The 20,173-nt window shown below is 42.2% G+C and overlaps 1 protein-coding gene and 1 pseudogene across 1 annotated transcript in view; both read left to right on the forward strand.

Moving 5' to 3' along the window:
• The window catches only part of LOC103879316, a 24,018-nt pseudogene continuing 3,845 nt past the window's right edge, over positions 1-20,173 (forward strand).
• Positions 19,635-20,173, forward strand: part of KLF5 (Kruppel like factor 5) — a 20,449-nt gene continuing 19,910 nt past the window's right edge. Inside the window, exon 1 of the mRNA XM_009192014.4 lies at positions 19,635-20,162. The gene's annotated coding sequence lies outside the window, so the exon portion shown is untranslated. The remainder of the gene's footprint in view (positions 20,163-20,173) is intronic.

Below are 20,173 nucleotides of genomic sequence, written 5' to 3' on the forward strand. Positions count from 1 at the left end.
ATGTAGGGGTATGTGTCTAACCTAATGGTCTGCAACCTGGCCTACTGTGGGAAGCTGGAAGAGTTCAAGGAGAGTATTCTGGCTGATAAATCCCTAACTACTAGCACTGACCAGGACAGCAGAACGGCATGCACTGGGCATGCTCAGATGTACATACAGGAATTGTTGAATTTTTGTTGCCTCTTGGAGTGCCAGTGAATGACAAAGGTGATGCAGGTTGATCTCCTCTCATATTGCGGCTTCTGCTGGCCGGGAGGAGATTGTAAAAACCCTTGTGGGAAAAGGTGCTCAAGTGAATGCTGTCAATCAAAATGGCTGCACTCCCCTACATTATGCAGCTTTCAAAAATAGGCATGAGATTGCTGTCATGTTACTAGAAGGCAGGGCTAATCCTCATGCTAAGGACCATTATGAGGCTACAGCATTGCACTGGGCAGCAGCCAAGGGGTTTGGTGAGCATCTAGGTTGGGGACACATCCACATGCCAGAAGAGTGGTGCACCCCAACTCCATGGGAACAGAAGCTCCTATGCTCGGGACCCTGCTGGAGCTCACCCTATGTACTTCTTCAGCTGCCCATTCATCTATACCTTTATAGTATCCTTTATAATAAACTGGTAAACAAGAAAACACACACACACACACAAACAAACCCAAAAACAAACAAAAATAGCTGGGCGTGGTGGCACATGCCTATAGTTACAGCTACTTGGGAGGCTGAGGCAGGAGAATCACTTGAGCCCAGGAGGTCGAGGCTGCAGTGAGCCATGATCACACCAGACCTCTGTGCTCCAGGCTGGGGGATGGAGTAAGAACCTGTCTCAAAAACAGCAACAGCAACAACCAACCAACCAACCAACAAAAACAAAACAAAACAAAACAAAACAAAAAAACCATTTATTCTTATTTAAATCTCCATACTATTTGGATAATGCTTTAATTTTTAAAATAGGCCTACTCCTGTCCTGGTGTGTCCATTATATGACCTTCACCACAGCCTAGCTAGAGATGTGCTATTAGCCCGATTTTACATTTGTAGGGAAAGGTGTGAGTTGTTAAGGAATGTACTCAACACCTTACAGCTGGAGAAAGGTGAAACTGAAACTCAAATTCAAATTTTCGCAAACCAAATTCAGTACTCTTTCACGTAACCACCTGTAATGTCTAATTTTCTGCCGTTGATCATTTTAAAAGCTTGCTGACATTTTTTAAAACAAGCAATTTTGAGAAAAAGTAAAGATTATATTAAAAATATAAGGTGACCAGCTGGGCGCAGTGGCTCATGCTGTAATCCCAGCACTTTGGGAGGCCAAGGTGGGTGGATCTCACCTGAGGTCAGGAGTTTGAGACAGCCTGACCAGTATAGTGAAACCCCACCTCTAGTAAAAATGCAAAATTAGCCAGGTGTGGTGGCCTATGGGAGGCTGAGGCAGGAGAATCGCTTGAAGCTGGGAGGCAGAGGTTACAGTGAGCCAAGATCATGCCATTGCACTCCAGCCTGGGCAATAAGAGCAAAATTCCGTCTCAAAAAATAAATAAAAATAAATAAATAAATAAATAAATAAAAATATATATGATATATATGATGATCTTTACAACAGTTTTAATAGTAAAAACCATATTTGAGATTTTTCCCTTTTAACGTTACTCCTTAGCATCAGCAGTTTAGGGTTTGGAATGGAAAACAGTCTATACCTTACTATGTTTGAGTCTTGGGGGAAAACAATCTGATCTTGGAAACAACAAATTAGCCCACAGCTATACCTGTTTACCTAGTCAATGTGTGTTTGTTCTGTTTGAAGATACTTCAAAAGTAACAATTGTAAAAGAGATTACTGCTTTGATCAGAGAATCTGAATCCCCTTTGTTTGACCATGAATAATTGGTCTTTGTGATGTTAATGTTTCTTTTAAGGAATATCAGATCTGTAAATGCACCTTAATTACAGGCAAGCAGTTTTGGAGGGAATTTGTGACAGCGTTTTATGGAAAGTCTTTCCTAGTTCCCCTTCAAATCTAATTATAGTAGAAAGATTGTTTTAGGCCAAGCAGCAAAAAGCTATAATTATTAGTGCTTCCATTAACGTTCATGTAGGTCAAAAAAGTTATCTTATTGAAGAATAAGATTTAAATCTTAAAAATGCTTAATTTTTCCCTATAAAGCAAAGAACAACATGCAGAGCCTTAACTGAGATGTCCTTGCTAATCTGTTCACCGTAATTATGCTGGCAGCTCAGGAGGCTGTTTTACGAAGACTTCACATTTAGAAACAGCACATGGGAATCCACAACTCAAACAATCTCTAATTCCCACATTTTATTTTTAAATTTGCAACCAACAGTCCAGTTAGAGTACATAAGTACCATATGGAGGGATAAATTTTTTTTCAGTTCTTCTATGTGCATTTTGTGATTTTGTGGTATTAGGCTGAGTTTTTTATTGTAAGAAGATATATGTATTTATTTTGTCTGTTTGTGTGTGTGATTTTTGTTTGTTTGTTTGTTTGTTCTGTTTTGAGAAGGAGTCTTGCTCTGTCACCAGACTGGAGTATAGTGGCGCGATCTCGGCTCACTGCAACCTCCACCTCCTGGGTTCAAGTGATTCTCCTGCCTCAGCCTCCCGAGTAGCTGAGACTACAGATACAAGCCACCATGCCTGGCTAATTTTTGTATTTTTAGTAGAGACGGGGTTTCACCATGTTGGCTAGGATGGTCTCGATCTCTTGACCTCATGATCCACCTGCCTCAGCCCCCCAGAGTGCTGGGATTACAGGTGTGAGCCACTGTACCCGGCAGAAGATATATGTTAATACAGAATGTTAGATGTTGCTGAAGATGTGAGGAAACAGAATTGCTAAACTGCAGATAGGGTGATTTAGTTAGATATGAGGAAGAATTTCTCAACAGCAGAGTGAAATCTTATGTGGAGGTGGTTTGAAAGTTGCATATTTTATGAAATAGTATGTGGCAAAGCCTGGGCACACAGCAAGGCCTGTTCTAAGAGGAAGCTTTCAATTGATTGCATTTGTTACTGTTCATGGTATTAAGTCCCAGAATGGGATTTTTCTACTCACCTGGTTACAGTGCTAATAATGACCACCATTCAGCATTTTATACACCAAGTACTTACCAACTGCTACCTTCCAAGCATTTTTTTTCAATATTATGTTAACATTTAAACTTATCATTTAAAGAGCTATGAATAGGGCCAGCCTTGCCTGCGTATGAGGAAAAATGATATCTCTGAGGTTTAAAGCATACTGAATTAACACATTCCAAGTCATTTCTTCTTCTTCTTCTTCTTCTTGTTTTTTGTTTTGTTTTGTTTTGTTTTGGTTTGGTTTTTGGTTTTTGGGTTTTTTTTCCTAATTATGGCAGCAATTAGCTTTGCAGCATTGCATTCATTCCAAACAACAGGGACGGAAAACAATAATCCTGTTTACCCAAAGCTGGAGAGAGTGTACCTAGCTTCGTTCCCTCCCCAGCCTAATCTAAATGCTTTGCTAGGTGCCATCCCACACAATAGAGTGTGACTGAGTCACTAGCAAACACTCTCCCTCACCTGGTTAATTCACTTGTCACTGTAAACCTCTGCAAGGTCAAGAAATAACAGATAACAGGTCATTTCCAACTTAATAAGGTGGCACATTTTACTTACATTCATTTAAAAGATAGAGCCCTCAGATATATGAAAACTTGTTAAAAAGAAATCGTTCGATCTGTTAAAATTATCACAGGGAAAATAACAGAACTCCCTTGGATTGTTCTTGACAATTAATGGAATAGAAAGGTGGCGATTGTAAATGTCTTTTTTTTTTTTTTCTTTGCAGTAATGGAGAAAAGTAAATTATTAAATGGACACGTTATTTATGTTTGAAAAAAAAGCTGCATCTCGCACTAGGAAAATAGGTTACAGGCAATTTTGCATTACAATGTGAACATATCATTAGTTTTAATTTTCCACACCAAAGATTTTAGGGTAATTTGCTTTCATTAGAATGGAGTAGTTTCTCCTCTACGTACATTATCTTTCAAACCTCTGTTGCCTTCATGAGAGGTTTTAGTTCTTTTTTTCTTAATTTGCAAGAAAAATAGTCTTGATTTTTCTAAGTATCTAACTATTATGGCAAAAGTTTTATTGCATACAACAAGAGCTGAAACACAGGGTGAACCCACTGCAAATGTGCCATAACCATTGCATAATGCCAAATATCATAATATGTGAAGGTATACCACCACAATTTGACATGTTTTAGTGTTGTAGGGCACTAAGTGTACACAGTGTATTTCTCTACTGTAAAATGTAGGCTACTATAGAGGAAGAACAGTAATCAGTTACACATTAACCATAAAAGGTCATTTCTTGCAGCAAATGATATGTTGATGAAGCAATATTTGTCAGTAGACCTGAGTCTTATTACTGAATGACACTCATGAAGAAAACCATTGTCTAGTGGGACATCATCATATATGCAAATCATCCATTTGTTTAGGATGGTTTAAATATCAAGTCTTTATCTTCACTTCTGTAATGTAACTCACTGACTTTTCAGCTAATCAATCCCTGATGCCACATTTTTCTGTTAACTTACTATGTTGCACATTCAAACAATGATTAATCTCCTAATGTTAACTATGCGATAAGAAAAATATTAAAAGAAAATGAATGACGTATTCACTTGTGTTACAAAATTGTCTACAAACTAGTTTCCCAGCATGAGCTGTGGTTTATATTCAAACTTAAATAACTTGTCTGTGTAACCTTATCTTCCAGGTACTTCCTGCAAACTCCATACATTATGCAATCAGGCCCATAAATATAGGTAGAAGTTACCTTGAATGGCTGAAACGGAGTTAACCACACACATGTAGTTAGAGCGTTATCATTTCTTCCATAAACCTCTCCCTTTTAAGGGATTTACCAAGCTATCATAAAAAATGTGTTATTGCCTGTATCTTTGCAAAACATGAGTTCCTATGAAGTGACTTGCCAGCCTGGGTAACAAAGAGAGACCTTGTCTGTACAAAAACCTTTAAAAATTAGCCAGACAGACGCGGTGGCATGCGCCTGTAGTCCTTGCTACACTCAGGAGGCTGAGGCAAGAGGACTGCTTGAGCCCAGGAGTTCCACGCTACAGTGAGCTATGATTGCGCCACTGCACGGCAGCTTAGGTACCAAAGAAAGACCCCATCTTAAAAAAAATGTGACTTGGCTTCTTTTTTTTTTTTTTTTTTGACAGAGTCTTGCTCTGTCATCCAAGCTGGAATGCAGTGGCACAGTCTTGGCTCACTGCAACCTCCGTCTCCCAGGTTCAAGCGTTTCTCCTGCCTCAACCTCCGGAGTAGCCAGGACCACAGGAGACCGCCACCACGTCTGGCTAATTTTTGTATTTTTAGTAGAAACAGGGTTTTACCATATTGGCCAGGCTGGTCTCGAACTCATGACCTTGTAATCCACCTGCCTCAGGCTCCCAAAGTGCTGGGATTACAGGTGTGAGCCACCGCGCCCGGCTGACTTGGCTTCTTAAACATTAAACATACTGGACTTTGTTGCCACATGTCACAATGGCCAGTGTGTTTGTATACTGATATCACTGAATTGAGGTAGCACTGGTATTAAGTATTTCTAAATGTCTGAAAAATTAGCATATTATAATTCCAATGATGACATATTACCAGGGTCATACAAACACACACATTTAACCACCTCACCAAACAAACAAGGCGAAGTGTAAAATAAGATGCTTTATGGAGGAAAAAAATGAATATACCTAATCAAATATTCATGGTGGAAGGGATAGAGATTTTCCAGAGATATATCAACTGAAAATAATTGGGCAGGAAAATTGAAAGGATCAGATTTCCTTTCCTAAACTGACTTTGTAAAATGCTACATAGCAAGCATCACATTGATCATTCTGCTGGTTTATTTTCAGGCGCTGCTGCCAGTAGCTTTATATCTTGCAGCATCTGTGGAGTAGATTAAGAAACTAAACTCAGTTATTGTGAGGGTCGAACATTTTTTAAACAGGTAAACACAAGGCCTTTCTTTCTCTTTGTATCTTTATTTTACTTTATTTGCATTATTGTTTTTTAATTTATTATTCATTTTTTAAAATAGAGACAAGGTCTTGCTATGTTGGCCTGGCTGGTCTCAAACTCGTGGCCTCAAGCAACCCTCTTGCTTCAGCCACCGAAACTGCTGGGATTACAAGTGTGAGTCACTATGTCTGGCCCATTTATTGATTTCTTTTTTACAGACAGGATCTTGCTTTCTCACCCAGCCCAAGTGCAGTGGTGAGATCATAGTTTACTGCAGCCTCAACCTCCTGGGTTCAAGAGTTCCTCCCGCCTCAGCCTCATAAGTAGTTGTGACTACATGGATTTCTCATTATTACAAACACCGTCTAATGTAAAAACTTTTTTTTTTTTTGAAGATGGAGTCTTGATCTTGTCACCCAGGCTGAAGTGCAATGGCATGATCTCGGTTCACTGCAACCTCTGCCTCCCGACCTCAAGTGATCCGCCTGCCTCAGCCTCCCAAAGTGCTGGGATTACAGGCATGAGCAATGGCACCCTGCCAGTAAATTGTTAACAATTGTAGGTTAGCCATTCTAGACAATGTATATTTCATATAAATTATTTACATAAATGGCACCATGAAATATGTGTTACCTAGTGACTTTTTTTCCCCACTTATTTTGCCTTTAGAGATCTTCTTTTTCTTTTTCTTTGAGATGGAGTCTCACTCTGCCAGCAGGCTATAGTGCAGTGGCACGATCTCGGCTCACTACAACCTCTGCCTCCCTGTTCAAGCGATTCTCCTGCCTCAGTCTCCCGAGTAGCTGGGACTACAGGCACGAGCCACCACACCCAGCTAATTTTTGTATTTCAAGTAGAGATGAGGTTTCGCCATCTTGGCCAGGCTGGTCTTGAACTCCTGACCTCATGATCCACCCGCCTGGGCCTCCCAAAGTGCTGGGATTACAGGCGTGAGGCACCGTTCCCAGCCTAGAGATCTTCTTGTGTCAGTACAGATATAGCCACTTTACTATGTTAAAATTGCTGAATAGGACGGGTTTGTTGGCTCCCGCCTGTAATCCCAGCACTTTGGGAGGCTGAGGCGGGCGAATCACGAGATCAGGAGTTCAAGACCAGCCTGGCCAACATGGTGAAACCCCATCTCTACTAAAAATACAAAAATTAGCTGGGCGTGGTGGCACGTGCCTGTAATCCCAGCTACTTGGGAGGCTGAGGCAGGAGAATGGCTTGAACCCAGGAGGTGGAGGTTGCAGTGAGCCGAGACCATGCCACTGCACTCCAGCCTGGTGACAGAGCAAGACTCCATCTCCAAAAAAAGAAATTGCTGAATAGTAGTACATGGTGTGGATGTACTAGAGTTCACTTAGTCATTTACTTCATCATTACATACCTACTGTTGGATATTTAGATGGCTGCTGATTTGTCATTATTACAAACAGTGCTGCAATAATTCTGCTATGCCTGTCTTTGTGCACATTTGAATAATTTTAAGGAATAAATTCTTGGCCGGACGCGGTGGCTCACGCCTGTAATCCCAGCACTTTGGAAGGCCGAGGCGGGCGGATCACAAGGTCAGGAGATCGAGACCATGGTGAAACCCAGTCTCTACTAAAAATAGAAAAAATTAGCCGGAAGCAGTGGCGGGCGCCTGTAGTCCCAGCTACTCGGGAGGCTGAGGCCGGAGAATGGCGTGAACCCGGGAGGCGGAGCTTGCAGTGAGCCGAGATTGCGCCACTGCACTCCAGCCTGGGCGACAGAGCGAGACTCCGTCTCAAAAAAATAAATAAATAAATAAATAAATAAATAAATAAATAAATTCTTAAAAGTGGAATGCCAAAGTGTATGACACTTTTATGTGTATGTGTGTGTTCATATACATACTATATATTTTTATATATACATATAATATATATTTATATATACATACTATATATTTTTATATATACATACTATATATTTATGTATACATATAATATATTTATATACTATATATTTATAAATACAATATATATTTATCTATACAATATATAGTATATATAGTATATACAATATATAGTATATATAGTATATACAATATATACTATATAAATATATAGTACATAAATATATATTATATATATATATATATAAACGCTCAAGTGATTCACCCACCTCAGCCTCCCAAAGTGCTAGGACTACAGGTGTGAGTCACCACAACCAGCCGAAATTTTATATTTAACAGATCCATGAAATTGCCCTCTGTACAGATATATATTTTACAAAGTCCACAAGAGGTTATATTTTTACTAACATTATGAGACTTTCAGTTTCCTCTACAGCCTCCTGGAATCTTTCTCATTTTTGTACATCAGTTGAACAAAATGCTATTCCATTACTGTTTTAATTTACATTTTCCTGATACTCAGGGGGCTGACAATCTTTTAATATGTTTATTGGCCACTTGTATGTCTTTTTGGTGAATTGCCTATTTACTCCCATTGCCTAATTTTTGTTTGTTGGATTATCTTTTTTTTTTTTTTTTTGAGATGGAGTTTTGCTCTTGTTGCCCAGGCTGGAATGCAGTGGCGCGATCTTGGCTGACCACAACCTCCACCTCCCGGGTTTAAGCAATTCTCCTGCCTCAGCCTGCCTAGTAGCTGGGATTGTAGGCACCCACCACCACACCAGGCTAATTTTTTTTTTTTTTTGAGATGGAGTCTCGCTCTGTCATCAGGCTGGAGTGCAGTGGCACGATCTCGGCTCACTGCAACCTCCACCTCCTGGGTTTAGGTCATTCTCCTGCCTCAGCCTCCCGAGAAGCTGGGATTACAGGCATGTGCCACCATGCCCAGCTAATTTTTTTGTATTTTTAGTAGAGACGGTGTTTCACCGTGTTGGCCAGGATGGTCTCGATCTCTTGACCTTGTGATCTGCCTGCCTCAGCTTCCCAAAGTTCTGGGATTACAGATGAGAGCCACTGCACCTGGCTAATTTTTGTATCTTCAGTAGAGATAGGGGTTCTCCATATTGGGCAGGCCGGTCTCCAACTCCTGACCTCAGGTGATCCTCCTGCCTCAGCCTCCCAAAGTGCTGGGATTATAGGCCTGAGCCACTACACCCAGCCAGATTATCTTTTTCTTTAAATAGCTTTTTAAAGAATGTCTTTTGTAATTGTGAATATTAATCTTTTGCTGCAAATAATTTCTCCTAGTCACTTACTATTTTAGGAACTTGAGGGAGACGGGTCACTTGTCTTTTAACTTTTTTTTTTGGCAGGGAACAGAGTCTCACTCTGTCACCCAGGCTGGAGAGAGTGGTAAGATCACAGCTCGCTGTAGCCTCAACCTGCTAGGCTCAAGCAATCCTCCTGCCTCAGCCTCCCAAGTAGCTAGGACTACAGGCATGAGTCACTGCACTATGTCTTTTAACTTTATGATCACACTGATTCACAAGACTTTCCATTATGTTAGAAATTCTCCTGGTCTTTATTACATCAATTATTTACACAGCATGGAGAAATCTGATTTGATCCATTTATGGGCTAATTGTTCTGATCAATTTATGTAATCTGTGTTGAACCCTAAGCACCGTGCCAGTTTTTGGCCGGAATTCCCTCTGCTTTTGTCCTATCTACCATTTTGCAGCTTGCAGAGTCTTGTGCTTTCTTTAAGGGTTAATCCAAGTATCAAAGTCCACAGGGATCTCTCTCTTCCTGGTTCACCATGCGTTTGGGACATGATAAAGTTTTGTATTTTGCATGTGTAGATATTGTAACTTAAACTAGACGGGATTCTATTCAAGTGAAGCAGCTTCGCTTTTGTCTGGACTCTGTGTTTTTACTCATAGAAGTCCAGTACGTATCTGTTGGTTGTTTTAAAAATACTTTGTCATAGGAAAATCTTCAGTGACTCCTTTCTGCCTCACACATACATGCTGTGGTCAATTTGCATCGGCATCTCTTCAATCATCCTTTGTGTGTGCTCTGTCTTCTGTTGAGGTGTGTCATTAGGCCACCCTGCTCCTTACCTCTGGGGTTCCAAACCTCAACAATAATGTTGTGAACTATGTTAAGGATCCCATTTCCTCAAAACCTTCTGGTGGCATAAAAAGAAGAATCTAGTATTTTTCACATTTGAAAGATATATCTTTAAAGTCCAACTGGCGCCTGACATGGGTCTATATTTCATGCTACCTCAGATCTGCTTTCTCAAACACAACTGCAGTGCGCGAGGTCGGGATTTAACGGTGGCCCCCCTAAGATCAGACCCCATGATCCTTGACAGCAGGTTTTTTGGCTTTTCAGAATTAAAGATAACACCAGGTCTGGGGCGGTGGCTCACACCTGTAATCCCAGCACTTTGGGAGGCCAAGGTGGGCGGATTACGACGTCAGGAGTTCAAGACCAGCCTGGCCAACATAGTGAAACCTCGTCTCTACTAAAGATACAAAAAGTACCCGGGCATGGTGGCACACGCCTGTAGTCCCAGCTACTTGGGAGGCTGAGGCAGGAGAATCGCTTGAACCCGGGAGGTGGAGATTGCAGCGAGCTGAGATCGCGCCACTGCACTATAGCTTGGGCAACAAGTGAGACTTTGTCAAAAAATTAAAAAATAAGAAAAACTAATCAAAACTACATTAAAATAAAATTGATATTTTATTGTGTGAGTTGTGCATATTATTACCACTGCCTCTACTATGTTTACCTTTTTTTTTTTTTTTTTTTTTTTTTTTGAGACAGAGTATCTCTCTTGTTGCCCAGGCTGGAGTGCAGTGGCACGTTCTCAGCTCATTGCAACCTCCGCCTCCTGGGTTCAAGTGATTCCCCTGCCTCATCCTCCTTAGTAGCTGGGATTACAAGTGCCCACTACCACATCCAGCTAATTTTTTTGTAGTTTTAGTAGAGATGGGGTTTCACCATGTTGGCCGGGCTGGTCTCGAACTCCTGACCTCAAGTGAGCCACCTGCCTTGGCCTCCCAAAGTGCTGGGATTATAGGCGTGAGCCACTGTGCCCGGTCTATCCTGATATTTTTTAAAGACATTAAGGCAGTAATGTTCTTTCTGACATTTTAGTTTAAAGCTCTGGAGCCTCGTGTGTGTGTGTGTGTGTGTGTGTGTGTGTGTGTGTGTGTGTGTGTAGTCTTCATTGACATACATTCAAAGCATTTAGTGTGCTGCATGGCAGAAACTGCACACCATGGGAGCAGAATAAAAACAAGTTCGGGGGCCGGGCGCGGTGGCTCAAGCCTGTAATCCCAGCACTTTTGAGAGGCCGAGACGGGTGGATCACGAGGTCAGGAGATCGAGACCATCCTGGCTAACACGGTGAAACCCCGTCTCTACTAAAAAACACAAAAAACTAGCCGGGCGAGGTGGCGAGCGCCTGTAGTCCCAGCCACTCGGGAGGCTGAGGCAGGAGAACGGCGTAAACACGAGAGGCGGAGCTTGCAGTGAGCTGAGATCCTGCCACTGCACCCAGCCTGGCAACAGAGGGAGACCCGCCTCAAAAAACAGTTTGGTAAGTGTGGTAACTGTGGTGGTACCCAAGACATCAAGGCCATCATGACAGAGAAATGACGAGTCCATGACAGAGAAATGACGAGACAGAGGAAAGTGAGGTGTTTGAACTGAGATGGAATTGCTTCAGGGATTAGTGCTAGGTTTTCTTCATGAACTTTCTTTTTTTTTTTTGAGGCGATCTCACTCTGTAGCCCAGGCTGGAGCGCAATGGATCTCAGCTCACTGCAAAGCCCGCCCGGTTCACGCATTCCTCTGGCCTCAGCCTCCGGGAGTAGCTGGACTACAGGCTCACCACCTCGCCCGGCTATTTTTTGTATTTCTTAGTAGAGACGGGTTTCCACTGTTAGCCAGGATGGTCTCGGATCTCCTGATTCCTGATCCACGCATCCGGCCTCCCAAAGTAATTACAGGTTTGACACCGCCTGCCAAGGAACTTTCAACTCTTCTTAAATATAAACTCTCGAAGACTATTTCTAGACAGCAATTTCATCTGTTAAAAAGTCCTAAACATTTATTCCTTTTTTATTGTTTTAGTTTTATTTCAAAATGATTTCAAACCTACAGAAAAAGTTGCAAGAATAGCTAAAATTCTGCATTCTTTTTTTTTTTTTTTTTTTTTTTTTTTTGAGGACAAGTCTCAGCTCTTTTCTCATCCAGGCTGAGTGCAGTGGCTGATCTCGGCTCACTACAACCCTGCCTCCCACTGCCTCAGCGAGCCCTCCCACCTCAGCCTCCCCGAGTAGCTGGGATTTCATATGCACACACCCACCTACATCTGGCTAAACTTCTTTTTTTTTTTTTGAGAATCTCTATATACTTTCTTTTTTTTGAGACGGAGTCTCGCTCTTTGTCAGCCTAGGGAGCTGGAGTGCAGTGGCCGTAATCTTCAGCTTCATCGTAGCTTCTCCACTCTGGTTTACGCCATTCTCCTGCCTTCAGCCTCCCGAGTAGCTGGGACTACAGGCCTGGCCACTGCCTCGGGCTAAGCTTAGGCTTTTAGTAGAGACGGGGTTTCACCCTGTCAGCGAGATGGTCTCTGGGATCTCCTGACCTCGATCCTGCCTCGGGCCTCCCAAAGTTGGGATTACAGGCTTGAGCCACTGCTACCGGCCGAGAATTCCCATATACTTTCATCCTGATTTGCCAATCATTAATATTTTGCTACATCTGCATCTCTGTTTCTGTGTGTGTTTATATCTCTCAGTATGTATACAATACACTCTCACAGACACTCACACACACAGACTTTTTTCTCCTGATTTACAGTTAATTGTTCACATTATAGCCTTTACCTCCTTCGAATAATCAGGGTGTGTATACTTAGAAAGAAAGGATATTCTTGTCGGGCGCTGTGGAGCTCAAGCCTGATCCCAGCACTTTGGGAGGCCGACGGCGGATCATTGCTCAGAGATCGACCATCCTGAAAGGCTAATCGGGTGAGTCTCGTTTCTACTAAAAAATACAAAACTAGGCTGGCGAGGTATGGAGCGCCAGGGTCCCAGCACTTGGGAGGTGTTATGGGCAGAGAACATGCATCTCCTGAGGTGAGCTTGCAGTGAGCTGAGATCTCAAGCTGACAGCACTCCAGCCTGGCTTACAGAGCGAGACTGCTCAAAAAAAAAAAAAAAAGAAAAGCATACTTTTATGTAGAACTAGTTATTTTTATTTTATTTGGTTGGTTGAATTTTTTTTTTTTTTTTTTTTTTTGAGACAGTCTCACTGTCAGGCAGGCTGGAGCACAGTGGCACCATCTCGGCTCACTGCAAGCTCCGCCTCCCAAGTTCAAGCAATTCTCCTGTATCAGCCTCTAGAGCAGCTGGGATTACAGGCACCCACCCCGATTCTCAGCCAATTTTTGTATTTTTTAGTAGAGATGGGGTTTCACCATGTTGACCAGGCTAATCTCGAACTCCTGACGTCAAGTGATCCACCCATCTCAGACTCCCAAAGTGCCTGAATTACAGGCATGAGACACCCTCTTACATAACTAGTTATATTGTCAAGTTCAGTCATGTAGTATTGGTTTATTATCAAATATACAGTTCATACTCAAATTTGGCTAATTACCCCAAAATATTTATTGTGTCCCTCATCTAGAACCAAACCCAGGATTACCCATTTCTTTAAAAAGGAACAGTGCCTGGCTGGGCGTGGTGGCTCACGCCTGTAATCCTAGCACTTTGGAAGGCCAAAGCAGGTGGATCACCTGAGGTCAGGAGTTCAAGACCAGCCTGACCAACATGGCGAAACTCTGTCTCTACTAAAAATATAAAAATTAGCCAGGTGTGGTGGTGCATGCCTGTAATCCCAACTACTTGGGAGGCTGAGGCAGGAAAATCACTTGAACCTGGGAGGCAGAGTTTGCAGTGAGCTGAGATTGCTCCACTGCACTCCAGGCTGGGCGACAGAGGGAGACTCCGTCTCAAACAAACAAACAAACAAAAAACAAAACAAAACAGTCCCTGAACTTTTCTTTTTCTCTTACAACATCTGCATTTTTTTCTGTTTTCTTTTTCATTCTTTTTTTTTTTTTTCTTTTTTTTTTGGAGATGGAGTCTCGCTCTGTCGCCCAGGCTGGAGTGCAGTGGCGCAGTCTCGGCTCACTGCAAGCTGCTCCTCCTCCCGGGTTCACGCCGTTCTCCTGCCTCAGTCTCCCAAGTAGCTGGGACTACAGGCGCCTGCCACCATGCCTGGCTAATTTTTTGTATTTTTAGTAGACACGGGGTTTCACCATGTTAGCCAGGGTGGTCTCGATCTCCTGACCTCGTGATCCACCTTCCTTGGCCTCCCAAAGTGCTGGGATTACAGGCATGAGCCACCGTGTCTGGCCAACATCTACATTTTTTTCGAAGGGTGGAGGCCACTCTTTCATAGAATGTTCCTCAATTGGGGTTTGTCTTATCTCTCCTCATGATTAGATTCAGGTTATGCTTTTTTTTTTTTAAAGAAATTTATGTACATAAATTCCTTATTATTTCTCAGTTCACATCAGGATATTGATTTTGCATCCTTCTCAGTTCACATTGGGAAACTCATAATGTGGCAAACTCATAATGTGACAAGGACAAACTCAGTTTGTCCTTTTTAAAAAAAAAAAACTTTCATTAGAGAGACAGTATTTCACTCTGTTGCCTAGGCTAGAGTGCAGTGGTATGATCTAAGCTCACTGCAGCCTTGAACTTCTGGGCTTAAGCGAACCTCCTGCCTTAGCCTCCCAAGTAGCTCGGACTACAGGTGCGCACTACCATGCCTGGCAATTTCTTTTTTTGGTTTATTTTTTTGTAAAGATGAGGTCTCAGTGTGTTGCCCAGGCTGGTCTTGAACTCCTAGGCTCAAGCAATCCTCCTGCCTCAGCCTCTCAAAGCATTAAGATTACAGGCATGAACTACTGCACCCAGCCAGATTGTCCTATTGATGGTGATATTGATTTTGATCATTTGTTTAAGGTAGTGTAGGCCAGGCTCTTCCATTGTTACTATTTGTTTCCATTTAAATTAATACCTCATCTATGGGGGAAATACCTTAAGACTATGTAAATATAGCCTGTTCCTCTTCTGAATTTCATCCAGTCATTTTGGTATCCATTGATTCTTGCCTGAATTAATACTATGATGGTTGCAAAATGGTGATTTTTCTTTTTCTTTTCTTTTCTTTTCTTTACTTTTTTTTTGAGACAGGGTCTTGCTCTGTCGCCAGGCTGGAGTGCAGTGGTGCTATCTCGGTTCACTACAACCTCCGATTCCCTGGTTCAAATGATTCTCCTGCCTCAGCCTCCCGATTAGCTGGGATTACAGGCACATGCCACCACGACCAGCTAATTTTTGTATTTTTAGTAGAGACAGGGTGTCACCATGTTGGCCAGGATGGTCTCGATCGCCTGACCTTGTGATCTGCCCACCTCAGCCTCCCAAAGTGCTGGATTACAGGCGTGAGCCATTTTTCTAACTCTATTATATCTTCTACATTGCTAGTTGACATTCTATCAAACTTTTATTTTTAATTTATTTACTTTGAAACAGGGTCTTGTTCTGTCACCCAGGCTGGAGTGCAGGGGTGTGATCATCATAGCTCACTGAAGCCCTGACCTCCCGAACTCAAGCAATCCTCCCAACGTTAGCCTCCTGAGTAGCTGGGACAATAGGCAAATGCCACCAATCCAGCTAATTTATGTATTTATCTTTATTTTGGAGAGATGGGGGTCTCACTATATTGCCCAGGCTGGTGTTGAACTTTTGGGTTCAAGCGATCCTCCCACCTGGGCCTCCCAAAATGCTGGGATCAGAGGCATGAGCCATTGTGCCTAACCTCAAACTTTTATTTTTAATTTTACCTCTTATGTCTATTATGAATAAGATGGAGTTCACCAAGTATTGATTGCCTATTTTGTATGGGACCCTAGGAAGCATCAGGAGGAACACAAAGATAAGATCATTTGTTCCCTACAGGGCCACTTGACTTGTTTGGGGCGACAGGTATAAGGCAGATGGTGAGAAGTGCTTTACTGGGGATACAAAGGGAAAGAGAAGAAAACAACAGAGAGGGTAATTCTTTCTGGGGGAGCTGGTGTGACCCCCTGGGAGAAAGGTAGGCTTACAGCCGGGCCTTGTGGTGTATATGGTCTCACTCTGTCTCCCAGGTTGGAATGCAGTGGTATGACTTCGGTTCACTGCAGCCTCTGCCTCCCGGGCTCAAGCAATTCTCCTCCTTCAGCCTCCCGAGTAGCTGGGACCAAAGGTGCATGCCACCACACCCGGCTATTTTTTGTACTTTCAGTAGAGACGGGGTTTTGCCAAGTTTGCCAGGTTGGTCTTAAACCCCTGACCTCAAGTGATCCACCCGCCTCGGCCTCCCAAAGTGCTGGAATTACGGGCGTGAGTCACCATGCCCAGCCTGAAACTGGGTAATTGATAAGGGAAAAAGGTTTAATGGACTCAAAATCCCACATGGCTGGGGAGGCCTCACAGTCATGGCAGAAGATTAAGGAGGAGCAAAGGGACTTATTACATGGTGGCGGGCAAGAGAGAACTCGTGAGAGGGAACTCCCCTTTATAAAACCATCGGACCTCATGAGACTTATTCACTATTACAAAAACAGCATGGGAAAGACCCGTTCCCATGATTCAATTACCTCCTACCGGGTTTCTCCCACGACACGTGGGAATTATGGGAGCTACAATTCAAGATGAGATTAAGGTGGAGACGCAGCCAAATCATATCAATGACATATGTACTCAAAGAAAGGCATTAGAGTTGGAGGAAACCCGAGGGGCTTTTGGGAAACTACAAGTAATCCATATGGTTAGAGCCTAAGGTTCACGGGAGAAGAGCAGGGGAGGGATAGTGAGATACAAAGTTGGGAAGATAGGCTGGGGTCAGCACAAGGTCCCAGGCTGAGGAGTTTGAACTTCCTTCCTCACTGAGGAAAGCAGTGAAACGTATCTGAGAAGTGAGGTTACCTATCAGGTGATGCTTACAGTGCTTAGGACAGGGACTATATCTTATTCATCTTTGTATTTCTAAGACCTGCAACAGTGCTCTGCACAGACCACTGCTGAACACAGAGTGTTCAAAAAATATTTGCAGGTACCAATCTGCCGAATAATTTAGAATAAAGACTGGCGTATATGTATGTTTTATGTGTGAGTTGTAGTCACGACAGCGGGGAGCTGGGGGGTGGGTCCTTAGAAATTCAGCTGTCTACTGAATTTTTAATAGAAAATGTTTTGTTTTTGAAACAGGGTCTTACTCTGTTGCCCAGGCTGGAATGCAGTGGCATAATCATGGCTCACTGTAACCTCAAACTCCTGAGTTCAAACAGTCCTCTTGCCTCAGCTTCCCAAGTAGCTGGGACTACAGGCGTGTGCCACCACACCTGGCTAGTTTCTTCTTTTTACTCGTTGCAGAGACTGGGGTCTTGCTATGTTGCCCAGGCTGGTCTTGAACTCCTGGTTTTAAGCAATCCTCCCACGTCAGCCTTTCAAAGCATTGGGATAACAGGTGTGAGCCATCTTGCTGCGCCTCTAGAATATGTTTTAAATATCATGTTCGTAGACAAACACCCCCACCCTCCCTCTACTTTAATTTCTGAAATCTCAGTAACCAAATTTGGGAATAACTTTTGAACAACTTTATGTTCCAAAAAAGAGAACAAGGCTCTTAGAGAAGCAATAGTATGAGCTGGGCATGGTGGCTCAAGCCTGTAATCTCAGAACTTTGAGAGGCTGAGGCAGGAGGATTGCTTGAGTGCAGAAGTTCGAGACCATCCTGGGCCAGATGGAGAAACCCCGTTTCTACAAAAAATTAAAAAATTTAGCTTGACATGGTGGGGCCTGTGGCCCCACCTACTGGAGAAGCTGAGGTGGGAGGATCATTTGAACCCAGGAGGTTGGAGCTGCAGTAAGCCATGTTTGCATCACTGCACTCCAGCCTAAGCGACAGAGCAAGACCCTGTCTCAAAAAAAAAAAAAAAAAAAGAGAAAGAGAAAGGTAACATCCCATTTGAAACTATTTCATGCCAAATCTTCTATGTGAGTATTTTAGAATTTAAAAAACCAAACACAAACACCTCTTTAAAGATGCATATAAACTTTACCTGGTTTTAAGAGTCTATGCATTTTGTCAAAATAGTGTAAACAGCCTATTTTATTTAATATGAGAAAACAGAGCAACAAAGTAAAATGAGAACCCAAAATAACAGAGTAAAAATAATTGTAGAGGAAGTCTTGCTGATCACTTAGGAAATGAATTAAAACATATTTACATTTCAGACATTCCCTATATTATCCCTTTTGAACTTCAGACTCCCCTTTGTAATCTCTCTTCAGCTTCTTCATTCTGCAGTGAAATTCCTGAAAATCTAGCAGCTTGGTTAAGAAAGCTTACATGTTTTCCCAGTACAGAGTATTGGCAAGTTGTAGCTACACTTTACTGGCTTCAAATGGAAAATCATTTGATCATCACCTACTACAGTTCCAATTAACCCTTAACTGTAGGAAAGTAATATTTATGTTTTCATTTAAAATATTTATTCTGATTACAAATGGAATACATAGCAATTGTAGAAAATCTAGAAAATACTGAAAAGTATCCAGAAGAGAATAACGACCCATAATTTATTTATTTATTTTTTTAGATGGAGTCTTGCTCTGTCGCCCAGGATGGAGTACAGTGGCGCAATCTCGGCTCACTGCAACCTCTGCCTTCCGGGTTCAAGTGATTCTCCTGTCTCAGTCTCCTGAGTAGCTGGGATTACAGGCACACATCACCATGCCCGGCTAATTTTTGTATTTTCAGTAGGGATGGGGTTTCCCCATGTTGGCCAGGCTGGTCTTGAACTCTTGACCTCAGGTGATCCACCCACATTGGCCTCCCTTTGGGATTACAGGCGTGAGCCACCGTGCCCAGCAGTGACCTATAATTTAACCATCCAATGAAGGCCACCAAAATACATCCATGTTTGGTATTTTCTTTTCATCTTTGTGGGTACATATTGATAAAACTCCCTTCTTTCACTACACATAGCATGAATGTTTTCCTGTGTCACTAAATATTCCTTAATATGAATTTTCCCCCTTTTTTTCCAACTACTCAACTTTTTGGTAGCATAACAGTAGCCATGGTATGGATGTATTGCTTAACTACTCCCCTATTGTTGGACACCTAACCTAGGTTTTTTCCAATTTTATTTTTATTTAAATTAATTATTATTATTTGAGACAGGGTCTTGCTCTGTCACCCAGGCTGGAGTGCAGTGGTGTGATCATAGCTCACAGTAACCTTGAACTCCTGGGCTCAAGTAATCCTCCTACCTCAGCCTTCCAAGTAGCTGGGACTACCTGCATACATCACCATGCCTAATTCATTTTAAACATTTTTGTAGAGATAGGGGTCTCACTATGTTGCTCAAGCTGGTCTCCAGCTCCTGGCCTCAAGCAATCTTCCCACCTTAGCCTCCCAAAGGGCTGGGATTACAGGTGTGAGCCACTATGCCTGGCCCAATTTTATATATAAAGATATGTGTGTGTGTGTGTATATATATATATGTGTATATATATATACACACACACATATACAGGTATATATATACACACACACACACATATACACCTTTCCTAAAAGAGAAATTATCTATCATTTTCAAAGTTATTTACATTTTAGCCTTTTTCATACTTATTGTCAAATTGCCCTTCCCCAAAGTTGTAAAGTTTATGCAAGAAGAACTCGCATTGCTCTTAGGCACAACTTTTACACACTTCATCTATAAATCAACATCTAAAAGAGTATTTCCGTGTGACCCATGCACACACAGTTCATTTGAGCATTCACAGGGTGGTACCATTACAGCTTTTGTCATCACATGAACAGCAATTGGCTCAAAACACTGCCCATTGTGATGCTGATGATGAGACCTCCCTAATGTTCTAAAAGATTGTTTGGTGTAACCACTTTAGCTCAGACCTTTCTCTTAACCTTGCCTATCATGTTTCGAGTCAAAATTTAAATACTGTACAGTTTAAGCTACAATATGCTTGGCCTATAACTTGGTTCCAGGCGTTTATATTTATGTCACTTTTGTCTACTTATTATACTAACAAGGTGGAAAAAGCAATCCCAGTCTCTCCAAAAGGTAAAACTCTC

This window comes from Papio anubis, chromosome 15 (assembly GCF_008728515.1).
Source record: "Papio anubis isolate 15944 chromosome 15, Panubis1.0, whole genome shotgun sequence".
NCBI lineage: Eukaryota > Metazoa > Chordata > Mammalia > Primates > Cercopithecidae > Papio > Papio anubis.